Source organism: Macrotis lagotis, chromosome 3, assembly GCF_037893015.1.
Source record: "Macrotis lagotis isolate mMagLag1 chromosome 3, bilby.v1.9.chrom.fasta, whole genome shotgun sequence".
In the NCBI taxonomy this organism is placed as follows: domain Eukaryota; kingdom Metazoa; phylum Chordata; class Mammalia; order Peramelemorphia; family Peramelidae; genus Macrotis; species Macrotis lagotis.
This window is the reverse complement of record NC_133660.1, coordinates 185,296,480-185,309,733: the sequence shown is the minus strand read 5'-3', so window position 1 is coordinate 185,309,733 and position 13,254 is coordinate 185,296,480. Positions and strand designations below refer to the sequence as shown.

At 35.8% G+C, this 13,254-nt stretch overlaps 1 pseudogene; it reads left to right on the top strand.

Moving 5' to 3' along the window:
* The first annotated feature begins 277 nt into the window (after positions 1 to 277).
* LOC141516361 (tetraspanin-17-like) lies at positions 278 to 1,510 on the top strand (annotated as a pseudogene).
* Positions 1,511 to 13,254: the final 11,744 nt, after the last annotated feature.

Here is a 13,254-nt window from a genome sequence, read left to right as displayed (position 1 = left end):
ACACACACACACACACACACACACACACACACAAGCAACCTGATGAATATAATACCTAAAATGTCAGAATTGGTCAAATTGTAAGAGACATAAACATTCATTAATTAGAAGAATGTCTTAAGAAGTAAGATTGGGGATGGCCTCGGCATGTTCTCAGCCATGAAGCTGAGGCCACCAGACCAAGCTCTTGGCAAAAACTAGCTCAGGGCTGCTGCAGGGCGATAGGCTGGTCTGGGTGAGCAGTTTCCAGCACAGGTGGGCTCCCCAACTGCTCACCATGCAGGCCAAGCAGCAGTGCTTTTAGGAGCCTGGGGTTCCCTGCTGTGAAAAATACTTCCTATTCAGTTTCCACATTTTTTTTCTGGCTATTGGGGGCTGTGCTGGTGATCATAGTTCTGTGGGCACATGGGAAGAAGGGTGTACTTTCCATCACCTCCTCATTTAACCACTTGAGTAACCTGGATCTTCTCTGTTTCTTCATGGTAGTTGGAGGTATCATGTCTGCTCTGGGCTTTGCAGGCTGCCTTGGGGCTCTTCGGGAGAACATGGACTTATTCAGGTTTTTCTCAGTTTTCCTTGGCCTTATCTTCTTTCTGGAGCTGGCCACAGGAATGCTAGCCTTCATCTTCAAGGATTGCATTAGAGAAAATTTCAAAATCTTCATAATCAATAACATCAAGATCTATAGGGATGATATTGACCTGCAAAACCTCATTGATTTTGCTCAGGAATATTGGTCTTGCTGAGGAACCCAAGGGCCCAGTGACTGGAGCCTTAGCATCTATTTCAATTGCCCTGACTAGAACCACAACCATGTGGGGTACCCTTCTCCTGCTGTGTCAAGGATCCTGCAGATGACTTTCTCAGTACCCAATGTGGCTGTGATGTCCAGTTGAGACTGGAACTGGAACAGCAGAGTTTCATCCATAGGAAAGGTTGTGTGGGCCAGTTTGAAAAGTGGCTGTGAGACAACCTAGTTGTGGCGACTGGGGTCTACATGAGCATTGCAATGCTCCAGATCTTTGACATTTGTTTTTTCCCAGAATCTTGTGAGTGACATCAATACAGTGAAAGCCAATAGGTGAGGGTGGAGAGAGTGACTCTGAGACAACAGTATCCAGGCTGAAGAGGGTGGGCAGCCCTGGCCAGTGCCACAGTCAGCTGTGTGGATGAACTCCAGGGGTGATTTTAGTAGCCACCTTGAGGAGTCTCCACTCAGCACCAGGCTCAAGGGCCCTGGCACTGCTGCATTATTGAAATTGGGTGAGACTGCAAGGAGGGTATTTATATTTAGGTCATAGAGAACTGTACAGAATGGTGATGGGGTTGTGTCCATGCTGGGGCAATGTAAGGGACACAGCTGCCTATTCCCTCTGTTGGGCATAGCTGTGAAATCCAGAGATGATGTCAAGGATATCTGGAGTGGTTGGTAGTTATGGAAACAGCTCCATGTAATGAAGGGTGGGGGGGGTGTAGGATAAAAGTTTCTAAATCCAGTACTAGTTCCTGAGAGTACTGATAATAGGGATTACTATCCCATCATTACCTGATGTTTCCTAGACTGCAGTCCCTGGGGTGGGGGTGGGGGGAGGCATGTTCTGTGGAAAGCTGAGGTGGGGCAGAGTTCTGCTGTTAACCCACCACCAACCCCATGGAGACTAATAAACTGTCCTCAACTTCAAAAAAAAGTAAGGTTGCAAAAATAAATAAAAAAATAGAAAGTTCAAAAATTCATAGAAGAAATAAGACCTTACAAATTAGAATTAGCCAAATGGGGTAAGGTACAAAGGCTCACTAAAGAAAATAATAATTTAAAAAGCTAGAATAGACAAATAAAATCAAGGAAATGAAAAAAATAAAATAAAACATGAAATATTTTATTAAAAAATCTATTTGGAAAATAGTTTGAGGAGAGTCATTTTAAGAATTGTTAGAATCCTGAAAGCAATGATATAAAAACAACTTTGACATTATATTTCAAGAAATTATTGAGGAAAATTTCCAGAATTTCTAAAACCAAAGAGTAAAATAAGCGTTGAAAAAATTTACCAATTAATGAAAGATATCTCAAAATGCAATAGAAATAATATAACAACATTCCAGTGCCTCAAGTTCAAGAAGACAATATTCCAAACAGTCAGAAAGAAACAATTTAAATATCACAAAACCATAGCCAGGATAACACAGGTTTTAGTGGTTTCTAAATTAAAGTATCAGAGGACCTGGATCATAATATTCTGGAAGGCAAAGGAGCTAGGATTACACTCAAGAATCACCTACCCAACAAAACTGAATGTATTCCTTCAGGGGAAAATGGAAATTTAATGGAATAGAAGACTTTTAAGCATTACTGATGAAAAGACCAAAAGTAAATAGAAGATTTGGCATTAAAACTCTGAAAAGCATTTAAAGGTAATTAGAAAAGAGAAATCATAAGAGTTTTTTTGAAATATTTTATTTATTTTGTTTTACAATTTTCCCCCATTCATGCTTCCCTCCTCCCACCTCCCACAGAAGGCATTCTGTTAGTCTTTACATTGGTTCCATGTTATACATTGATCTCAGTTGAATGTGATGACAGAGAAATCATATCCTTAAGGAAGAAAAATAAAGTGTAAGATAGTAAAATTACACAATAAGGTAGCAGTTTTTTTTTTTTTTCCTAATTTGAAGGTAATAGTCTTTGGTCTTTGTTGAAAGTCCATAATTCTTTATCTGGATACAGATGGTATTCTCCATTGCAGATAGTCTCAAATTGTCTGTGGTTGTTGCACTGATAGAATGAGCATGTCCATCAAGGTTAATCATCACCCCCATGTTTTAATAAGGTTAATTTTTTTTATATTCCTATATGAGGAGATTAAACTTCTAACTTCTAAGAACTTCATCATTATTAGGACAGTAAGAATGAGTATACATCAATAGAGGCCAAGAAGATATCTTGACTACAATGGGAAAAATATGGTATGAGAGTGATTCACTGAGAAAAGGGGGTAGGAAGAAGTAGAATGGGGCAAATTATTTCACATAAAAGAGCGGTGAAACAGAAAATTGTATGGGGGTGGGGATAATATGGTGTCAAGCAATGTTTTAACCTTATTCTCATCAGAATTGCCTGAAAGAGTGAATAACAAATACCTAACTATATAAATCTGTATAATTCTACAGGGAAGTAGAATAGGAAGAGAATAAGAGAAAGGGGGATTAAAAGAAGAAAGAATTGTAGGAGCTCAAGGAGGGACAGGGTGAAAGGACAGAAATAGAGAGAAGGATAAATATGGAGAGAGTAGGATGGAGGGAAACCACAGTAATCATCACCAGGTTTATGTGACCTAGAGAAGAATATTTTTTCCATTATGAAATGAAGGGAGAATGTGACAACCTCAAAGATGACTATTTAAGCCTAAATCGTAGAGCCTAATATTTTGCACCATGTATTGGAAATGGTATATGCTTTAGTTGATCAGGGTCACTTCAGGAGTAAAAAATACTAAAAGAATATGATAGAGTTATCCAATTTGCATTGGAATACACTTATCATACAATTTATCTTCTTATATATTATAGAGATCCACTTGACATTATTCTACAAGAACATCCCTTAGTTTCTAAGGATTTATAATAATGGAGAAGTGAATATGTCTATAAATAAACTCTTTCCTTATTGTAAAGCTCCAGTCATTAGAAAGCTTTTGCTTTTTTGAGATGACAACTATATTTTTGGAAAGCAATGGGGTTAAGTGGCTTGCCCAAGGCCACACAGCAAGGTAATTATTAAATGTCTGAGGCCAGATTTGAACTCAGGTACTCCTGACTCCAGGGCTGGTGCTCGAACCACAGTGCCACCTAGTTGCCCCAATGACAACTATTTCTTTGAAATTTTACTGTTTTATTCAAAATTTTGATCCCTAGTGTAACACACAACTTAGGCACTCAGGTACTATAATCTTCCAAAAATCAGAAAACAGCTATGCTCACTTTTCTCTCCCGACATGTGACCCACAAGTTCCTTCTTATGCCCTTATATAATGTAATTTCAATTTAGGTTTTATTATTTACTCATCATTAATATTGGTTACATTGTAGTCACAAATAAATGTCAAATTTTATATGTGTGGCCCTTACCCTTGACAAGGAATTTTTTTGGAAGGCTTTTTGTGATTGTTGTTGTTAGTGGTGGTGGGTTTTTATTTATTTTTTTGGTGATGCAACACAAAACAGCTAGACAATTGGACACCCATGTTCTAAATGTTTCCTTATTAGTACAAGCTACTATGGTATCTTATCCATCATTTCTGTTATCTTACAATTACTCAAATACATTTCCAAATTGCTTTAACAAAGGAAGCAGGTAGCATATAGTCAGATTACCATCATACTGAGAACAACAAAAAATGTTCTTATTTCACTCAAATCAGCATTTTCCTTTCCTTTTCCTTGAGCTCTAGAGATTTAACATCCATGAATTCTATAAGGAACAGAATCTTACTGGTCTTTTTTGAAAATTTAATAAGATATTCAAACAAATATAGAATATTATTTCCATTACGTTTTACATTATGATTAGAAAACTTAGATTGCAACTCAATTCAATGACAAGAAAAAAGTGAGTTTCTGCCTGTGATGGTGTTATCGACATTACTTTGAGATTAAATGAACTGGGCAAGGGAGCACTGTGTCAATGACAAGGGAAAATCAAATTTGCTAAGCAAAGTTGCACAGACTCCCATCCAAAAGAGCTGGATTAGTTGAGGAAAAACAGAAAGGAATTTTGGAAGAAGCTAGTCTATATTGTATCCCCACAGAAGAAATAGAAAAACACAAAGGAGGTAAAAATGGTCATCTAAATGGTTCAAGACAAGAGATTTCAAGAAAGTTATCCATTAATTAAAAAAAAAAACCTATAAATCGTCAGGGAGAGATTTGAAATTTCATAATTATAAATTCATTCCTTTATCTTAAAAAACAGACTTTTTATTGCTAATTATAATGCAGATATCACAAGCCTGTGAAACATTCATAGTTAGCTATTGTACATATGAATTACTTTATGAAACCCTTTCTTAAAGACAAAAACAAACTATCAAGCATTACGGAAAAAAATTCAGTGTTCCTTAAGAGGAAGATGAAGTTATTTTCAGGGAACAAGTAATAATAGGTAAAGTTGGAGCTGGTGGGAGTTTAGTCAACTCATCGTAATAAATACTAAAATGTTGTTATGAAGGGAATTAAGATAGGGATCAGCTGACTTAAATTAAATGAACCCTTTAATTCCAGTACTAGGGACAAATCAATTAAATAAATAATTAAATGCTGGTAATCAAAAAAATGACAGAGTGAGCCAATTTATCTAAAGAGATACTATTCTGCTAGAGAAAAATGAAGGTTATTTCATGTAAGAAACATTAATGCATCCTGCAATATGGACTAGGGTCAAAGGGACAAAATATATAGTTTCTTTGAATGCATAGTAGGAGTTAGAGTTGGGATGATTAATTTTGTGGGTTAATTGTTAATTGTGGGGGTTCATTGGAAAAAAAAACTTCTTGCATGAATCAGAATTCACTTTAAAGCAACCTTCAAAGGAGTTAAGGCTGTCAAGAGGATTGGGTGGGGCAGGGAACCCCCACACCCACCTGGATGGAAACCAGGGGAAATCCCTGTCCCATTGTCCATTGAGATGGGACCCCTTGGTAGATGGTGCAGATGAATGTTTTAACTAATGGAGTAGATTGATAACAGTAGGGGATCTCCAGTCTTTCCACTTCTTTAATAATTTCTCAAATTATTGAGCTAAATTACCTGCTTATAAAATAATACCTTCACTTTGTATCATTTGACATATATCCTCCTATACATATCTTCTCTGGCTTTTGTTTTGTTACTGATTGGATGGTGTGTTTTTATTGCTATTATTATTATGTTTATGGATCATATAATTGGTATTTGCTGGGAAAGGGGTCAAATCCTTTTCACATGACAAAATACTTACTATCTTAAGACAGAGTGAATGCAAACTTATTTTCTTATCTAATAATATTCAAAAGGAAAAGTTGCAATTCTATCCAGATACTCTCTTTCTATAAGGAGAGTAGAATAGACTCAAGCTTCCTTCTTGCCATCCTGGAAGGAATTAGTCTCCTTCAGAGAAGGCCAGAGGTTGGTAAAGATGGGGAAAAGAAACTTAGTAATATCTATCTTGTCTTCTAGGCGCCAACAACAGACCATAGCACAGGTGGTCTTCCCTACACATGGAGGCTCTTCTACAAAGACTGAAAGGTGAGAAATGGAATGACATTCATAGGAAAGAAAGATGAAATAATCCAGTCTGACTAGAGTATAGAATGTATCATGAGCATTAATCAGTAGTAAGCTTGAAAGCATAAAATAGAACCTGATTGTGAAGGATTTTAGAAGTCAACATAGTATATATTTCATCTCTGAGTCAGTAAATAGTCACCTGAATATTATGACGAAAAAAGTGAAATAGTCAGACTTTGTCTTTAGGAATACAAATTTTGTGCCTGAGTGGTCTGTGAATTAGGGAAAGGTAAAGTAAAATGTAGCCTAGTTAGAAAATTATTGTAAGGATCCAAATGGAAGAATAAAGGCAGGAAATCCCAGAAGTACTTCCCCAGACCACACTAAATGCCTTTAAATTATGACTTTAATTAAATTCTAGAGTGACAGAAGCCAAAGAAAAACTAAGGGAAACAATTTTCTGATATAAGACTACTTGGTAGATACATGGGAAGGTTTTGTTTCACCTGAATTAGTGAGGGCCAAAGAATAACCTTGGCCCCAATGACTGCTGGAGCAAATAAGCCATGCAGAAACATTCTCTGAAGCCCCTGCCCACCCCCTAGGTGCCTGTTTCATTGGGGGACATTGAATCTGAGATAGCAGGATGGTTTCCAGAAATCTTAGCCCAGGGATTGCCAAAGACAACTTGAAAGATCAGCAGGAAAGCTCTGTCACAACAGATTGAGACTGGAGCCCAGACCAGCACTGACCACAGTATAGCCCCAACCCTGGCACTGCTTCTAGAGTACTCAGCCCACAGATGGTAAGGGAGTTGGAGGAGACTACAGATATTTCTTCACTATCCATGGGGTAGGACCCTGTTGCTTTGCCTGTACCTAGGTCATAGTCTGGGGCCCTATACTGTCATAGTGGAGCAGGTACTTTCCTCACAGTTCCAGGATAGAAAGGAGTGCTTGTGGTCATCCACAGACCAGAGCATAGGACAGGACAGGAGAGAAGTCATAAGATCTTGGAGGATTTGAGGTCCCTGAGGTGATGTCCCTGAAAGCAGCTGCAAAAATCTTCAAATGTTTGAGAAAATGTGTCTTCCACCCTGGAAGCAGACTCGCACCTGAATTAAAATTAAGTCAAAGTCTGGGGCAATGAACAAATAACAGAAGAAAAAGAATCTGACCATAAACAATGACTGGCCCCATGGAGGATCAAAATAAACTTTCATAAGATGACAAAGTCAAATACAAATCCAGAGGGGTGGCTAGGTGGCGTAGTGGATAAAGCACCAACCTTGGAGTCAAGAGTACCTGGGTTCAAATCTGGTCTCAGACATTTAATAATTACCTAGTTGTGTGGCCTTGGGCAAGCCACTTAACCCCATTTGCCTTGCAAAAACCTAAAAAAAAAACTACAAATCCAGAGACTCCAAGGAAAATATGAAATGGTCTCAGGATATGGAAGATCTCAGAAAAGATTTTGAAAATCAAGTAATGGAGGTAGAGGAAGAATTGGGAAGAAAAATGAGAACAATAAAGGAAAATAATGAAAATCAAGTTAACAGCTTGGTGAAGGAGATAGAAAAATACTGCAGAAAATAAAATCTTGAAAACCAGTTTGGGACAAATGGAAAAAGTAGTCCATAAGGTCAATGAGGAGAAGAATGTCTTTAAAAAAGACTGGTCATTTGGAAAAAGAGATAAAAAAGTGCCCTGAAAAAAGTAATTCCTCTAAATGTTGAATGGAGTTTAGGGAAGCTAACAATGAGAAATCAGAATTAATTGCTTCTAGTCCTTAGTTAACAATGAAGACCAAAATGATATGGCTATGTTTACAAGAAATTATTGTATTTCTGACTGTAAATAATGAGCCCAATATGAGTTCAGAATGCTCTTACATATGGTGGGCACAAATATTCAATTTTAAAACCTGGAGTCAGTATTCCTTTTTTAAAGAAAGATTTTAATTATTTTGAGTTTTACAATTTTTCCCTTATTCTTGCTTCCCTCCCTCCCCCCACAGAAGGTAGTCTGGTAGTCTTTACATTGTTTCCATGTCATACACTGATCTAAGTTGAATGTCATGAGAGAGAAATCATATTCTCAGGAAAGAAAAATAAAGTATAAGAAATAGCAAAATTGCATATTAAAATAATGTTTTTTCCAGAAATTGAAGGTCTTTGGTCTTTGTTCAAACTCCATAATTCTTTCTTTGGATACAGATGGTATCCTCCATGGAAGATAGACAAAAATTGCTACTGATTGTTGCACTTATGGAATAAACTAGTCCATCAAGGTTGATCATCACCCACATGTTGCTGTTTTTTCTAGTTCTACTCATCCACTCATCTGGTCCTGTAACAAAGTCTCCCATGATGCACAATCAATTTTAAAGTTCTTTAGACATTCAGAATATCTTGGCATCACTTCTTCTGATCCCCTTGTGAGTTCCTGCGCTGTGAGTGCTTGTCATATAATAGTCTTTGGCAAGAGTACTTCTGGCAGTCTAGCAATATGTCCAGCCCATCATAGTTACACTTTCTGAATTGATATTGGAGTGCAAGGCAGATTACTTTAAAAAATGCCTCAGTCTTGTATCTTCTGTAGATCTTCAATTTGATCACACAATTTCTTTCACTCTCCAAATACTGAACTACCTCTGACAGTAAGCATGTCAATCTATTGTCAATGTATTCATTCCTGGAAAGGACAGTGCCAAGGGAAATGAACTTATCTACAATACTCAGATCTTCTCTTTTGGATGTAATTGATTGTTCCGAAAATGGATGATGTAATTCTGGCTAATAGAGCACATATATTTTCTTGGAGTTAATTGTCAGAACAATATTAGCACAAGCAACTGAGAATTGATCCATACTTGGTTGAATCTCAGTTTCAGAGGTTGCATTGAATACACAATCATCTGCAAACAAAAGATCATGCAACAACATGAAGGGAAACCAGAGAATCAAGAAACAATACAAACAAAACCAAAAGAATGAAAAGCTAGAAGAAAATGTGAAATATCTCTAGAAAAACAACTGACCTGGAAAACAGATCCAGGAGAGATAATTTAAAAATTATTTAGCCACCTGAAAGTAATGCCCAGGAAAGCAGGCTAGACTTCATTTTTCAAAAAATTCTTCAAGGAAAATGCTGTGATATTCTAGAAGCAGAGGGTAAAATAGAAATTGAGGGAATCAAACACATCCTGAAAGAGATAACAAAATTTAAAAACTCCAAAGGAATATTATAATCAAATTCCAGAAATCCTAAGTCATAGAGAAAGTACTTCCAGCAGTCAGGAAGACACAAGTCAGTTACAATGGCATTGCAGGATTACACAGGCATCCACATTAAGGGCTTGTATGGCTTGAAATATGATATTATGGAAGGCAAAAGAGCTTTAATTACAACCAAAATTGACTAAGCTGCAATACTGAACATCCTATTTCAGGGGAAGAAGATGGATATTCAATGAAACAAGGAACTGTCACATTTTCCTTTTGAAAAGAGAAGAGCTGAACAGAAAGATTCATCTTCAAGTACAGGACTCAGGAGAATCTGGAGAGCATGGATGAGAAGGACTAATTATGAAGGATTTAATGATGTTGAACTGCATATACTCCTGCATGGGAAGAAGATACTGATAGCTCATATAAACCTTCTCATTTATTAGGGCAGTTCAAAGGAGCATATATACACAAGGCACAGGAGGGAGATGAATATGATGGCATAATATTTTATACAGAGGGAGTTAATGGGTGAGAAAGAAATATACTGGGAAAAGGGTAAAGGAAGGTAGAATGGGCTAAGATATTTTTAAATAAAAGAGGCAAGGAAAAGTTTTTGTAATGGAGTCGATAATGAGGGGTAATGAGTGATCAGTCATTCTCATGGGAAATGAATCATAGAGGAAATAACATATACATTCAATAGGCTATAGAAATCCATCTTCCTGGAAGAAAAACAGAGAGGAATGGATGGGAAAAAGAGGCCGGGGGAGGGGAGTGATTTAGGTGGTAAAAGAGAAGGAAGATTGTGAGACAGGGTAGTCAGATACAACACACTTTTGAGAAGGGACAAGATGAAAGAAGTGAGAGAAAAGAACAAATGAGAATAGAGGAGGAATAGGATGGAGTGGAATACTTAGCAGTAGCCACAGTAAGAATAAATATTCAGTTACCTTCTCTTATGAACTTTTGATAAATAATGCTCCCAAAGACATAGTTGATGGTATCTGAACAGAAAGTGAAGCGCACTTTTTTCTCTCATTTTATTTTTCTTAAGGTTTCTCTGTCTTTGTGGGGGAGGGGAAGTTATGCTTACTTTTACAACAAAACTATTGTAGTTATGTAAAAAATAAATAAATTAAAAGATAAATACACAAGAAAATTATTGTGTAATCCAGGTGAGATAAGATTAGGTTTCATATGATATGAGGGGAGGGATGTGGCTAGAATCTTGGTAATTGGGTTAATAAGGGAAGTGATGGTGAGCCAAGAATCAAGGAGGACAGGTTTCAAATTTAATGTTTAGCTGCCTAGGGAACATAAATATGGAGACAGTCAGTGATCAATTTTAGATAGATTGGAACTGAAAAACATAAAAGATGGAGAATAAGGAGAAAAAAAGGGAGAGGAAAAGAGATAAATAGAAAACAACCAGGGAACTGCTTTATATTAAACAAACAAATATGTTCAGGTCATAGTTCTAAGTAGATTGAGTTCTTGGTGAGTGAACTGTGAAAATTACCCAAATGAGAAAAAAAGCATAATATCTAAGGAGTTGCTTCATAATAGCTTACTGATTAATTAGGATCATGCTCAAATCTTACTTCTATTTCCCTTGGCAAAACACATTATACCATTTTTATACTTTCTACATCTAAAAAATAAAAAAAAAATCACTGATGTCGTACACAAATATAAACAGGGATCTATTACTTCCATATAAAAGAATCTGTGAGCTGCATATTTATTTAGAAAATGCAATATTAACATATCTGTATTATATTGCATTTTATTTTCTTAAATATAGCCCAATTAATTTAATTTTTTTAGACAGCATTTGGGGAAGAGAAGGTACATGCATGTACCTGCTAATTGTGCACTTGATAAGTCTTGTATGGATGTGTTTTGTGTTTCTTTTTTTCTGATCACCTCTAATGATGAACTTTATGAACTTATGATAAGTAAATATTATACAACGAGGACTGATACATACCTAAAGTGGTTACTGAAATGAAGAAAATGCATGTTTTATTTCAAAATAATTATACCTAACACAAAACCATAGAAATTGAACAAATGTATCATTTGGCTCTAGCAATCAGGCTCACAGAGTATATTGTGCTAGAGCTAAATGGTAATTAAATTTGTCCAATTTTTGTCTTCCCTATTTTAATCTTTCATATGGAATTATGTAAACTTTTTTTAGTTGTTTTCTTTTTTGTTGCAAGGTAATGGGGTTAAGTGGCTTGCCCAAGGCCACAGAGCTAGGTAATTATTAAGTGTCTGAGGACTGATTTGAACTCAGGTACTCCTGAATTCAGGGCTGGTGCTCTATCCACTGCACCACCTAGTAACCCCTGTAAATTTCTTTTAATAGATTCTGATAAGTAGATACAAAGGCATTGAAACTTTTTTCATCTGACCAATTTCTTCTTGAAGGTTTTATCATATAGGAGGAATTTTGACAGGAAGTTCAAATCTTTACGATCATTTTCTATTTTTAACTTCATGAATCTCATATTTGATATTTCTGAAAAGATATTTTATATATGACTATTTAATGCTTTGGCAGATTTTCACTATTTTCTATTTTAATATGATTTACTTTCATTTCTGCCCTAAAGTTATTTAATGACACTCTTTTTAATATATTCTTAGAAGGAAACTAGATTGAGAGATATTAAGTTAAACTTATCAGTTTAATCAATGTAAATCAATTAAGATATAAATGTTAAATTTATATTATTTCTAGATAAATCCTGGATATTAGACATAGCATTGGCACAAAACAGGCAATTATATAGTAAGGCAGGCACATTTCCACACTTTTTATTAACATGATTCAAAATAAAAGTGAGAATAGAATTTTGTTGTCATATACATCTTCTGAGAAGATTAAATTAGAAATGGGGTATGGTGTTAATTTCTTAAGGTTAAAATTGTACCAGATTAGATAACTGAGAATAAATCACAAAATTAAGGAAAATTTAGTACAAAAGAGATTATCACATTTATTTTTATCCCATTATGTTATTTTGGAATTAATGTTTAGACCTAGAAACATAAGTGATTTCCTTCTCTCTCTCTCTCTCTCTCTCTCTCTCTAACATACACACACAAATGCACACAAAATCACATTCAGAAATATACAAGATCCCATCAGATTTGATTTAAAAGGAGAAACACTGAATTTTGGGAATTGTGTTCAAATCTGTAGAAAAACTTATGCCTGAAGCCTTCACAAGATGAATACTATGAAGAGAAAACCTGATTTGCATAACTCTGCCTCATAAGTTCCTTCAGATGAAGTTGTAAAAATAACACATCATTTCCTCCCTTTCTGATTGTACTTCCTGATCTGGTTCGTGTTGATGCTAATTACTTCTTAGCTAATACTCTAAATTAAAGTGTTCTAGGCCTCACATAGTATCTTCTGCTTATCAGAAGCATAATTTTGAAAAAATGTTCTCCTCTCCCAGAAATTTTACTGATATCAATTTCTTCTATTAATTATACCTAAACCCTGGTGCTAGTTGGTCCCAAGATCCATAGAAGATAGAAGTTGAGCAGAATAGCTTGGTCAGACCACGAATGCAGAAAGGGTTTTTTTTCACCATCACTGATAAAGTGTTCAATCTCTAAATATAAAAATTACATAGAGGAATAGTACAGAGCAAAAATCAAATGAGCAAGTTAGCAGATTGAAGCCACTCTCTTAATATCAGAAATTTATTTGTAATGACAGAAAGGGACATTCATAAGTCACA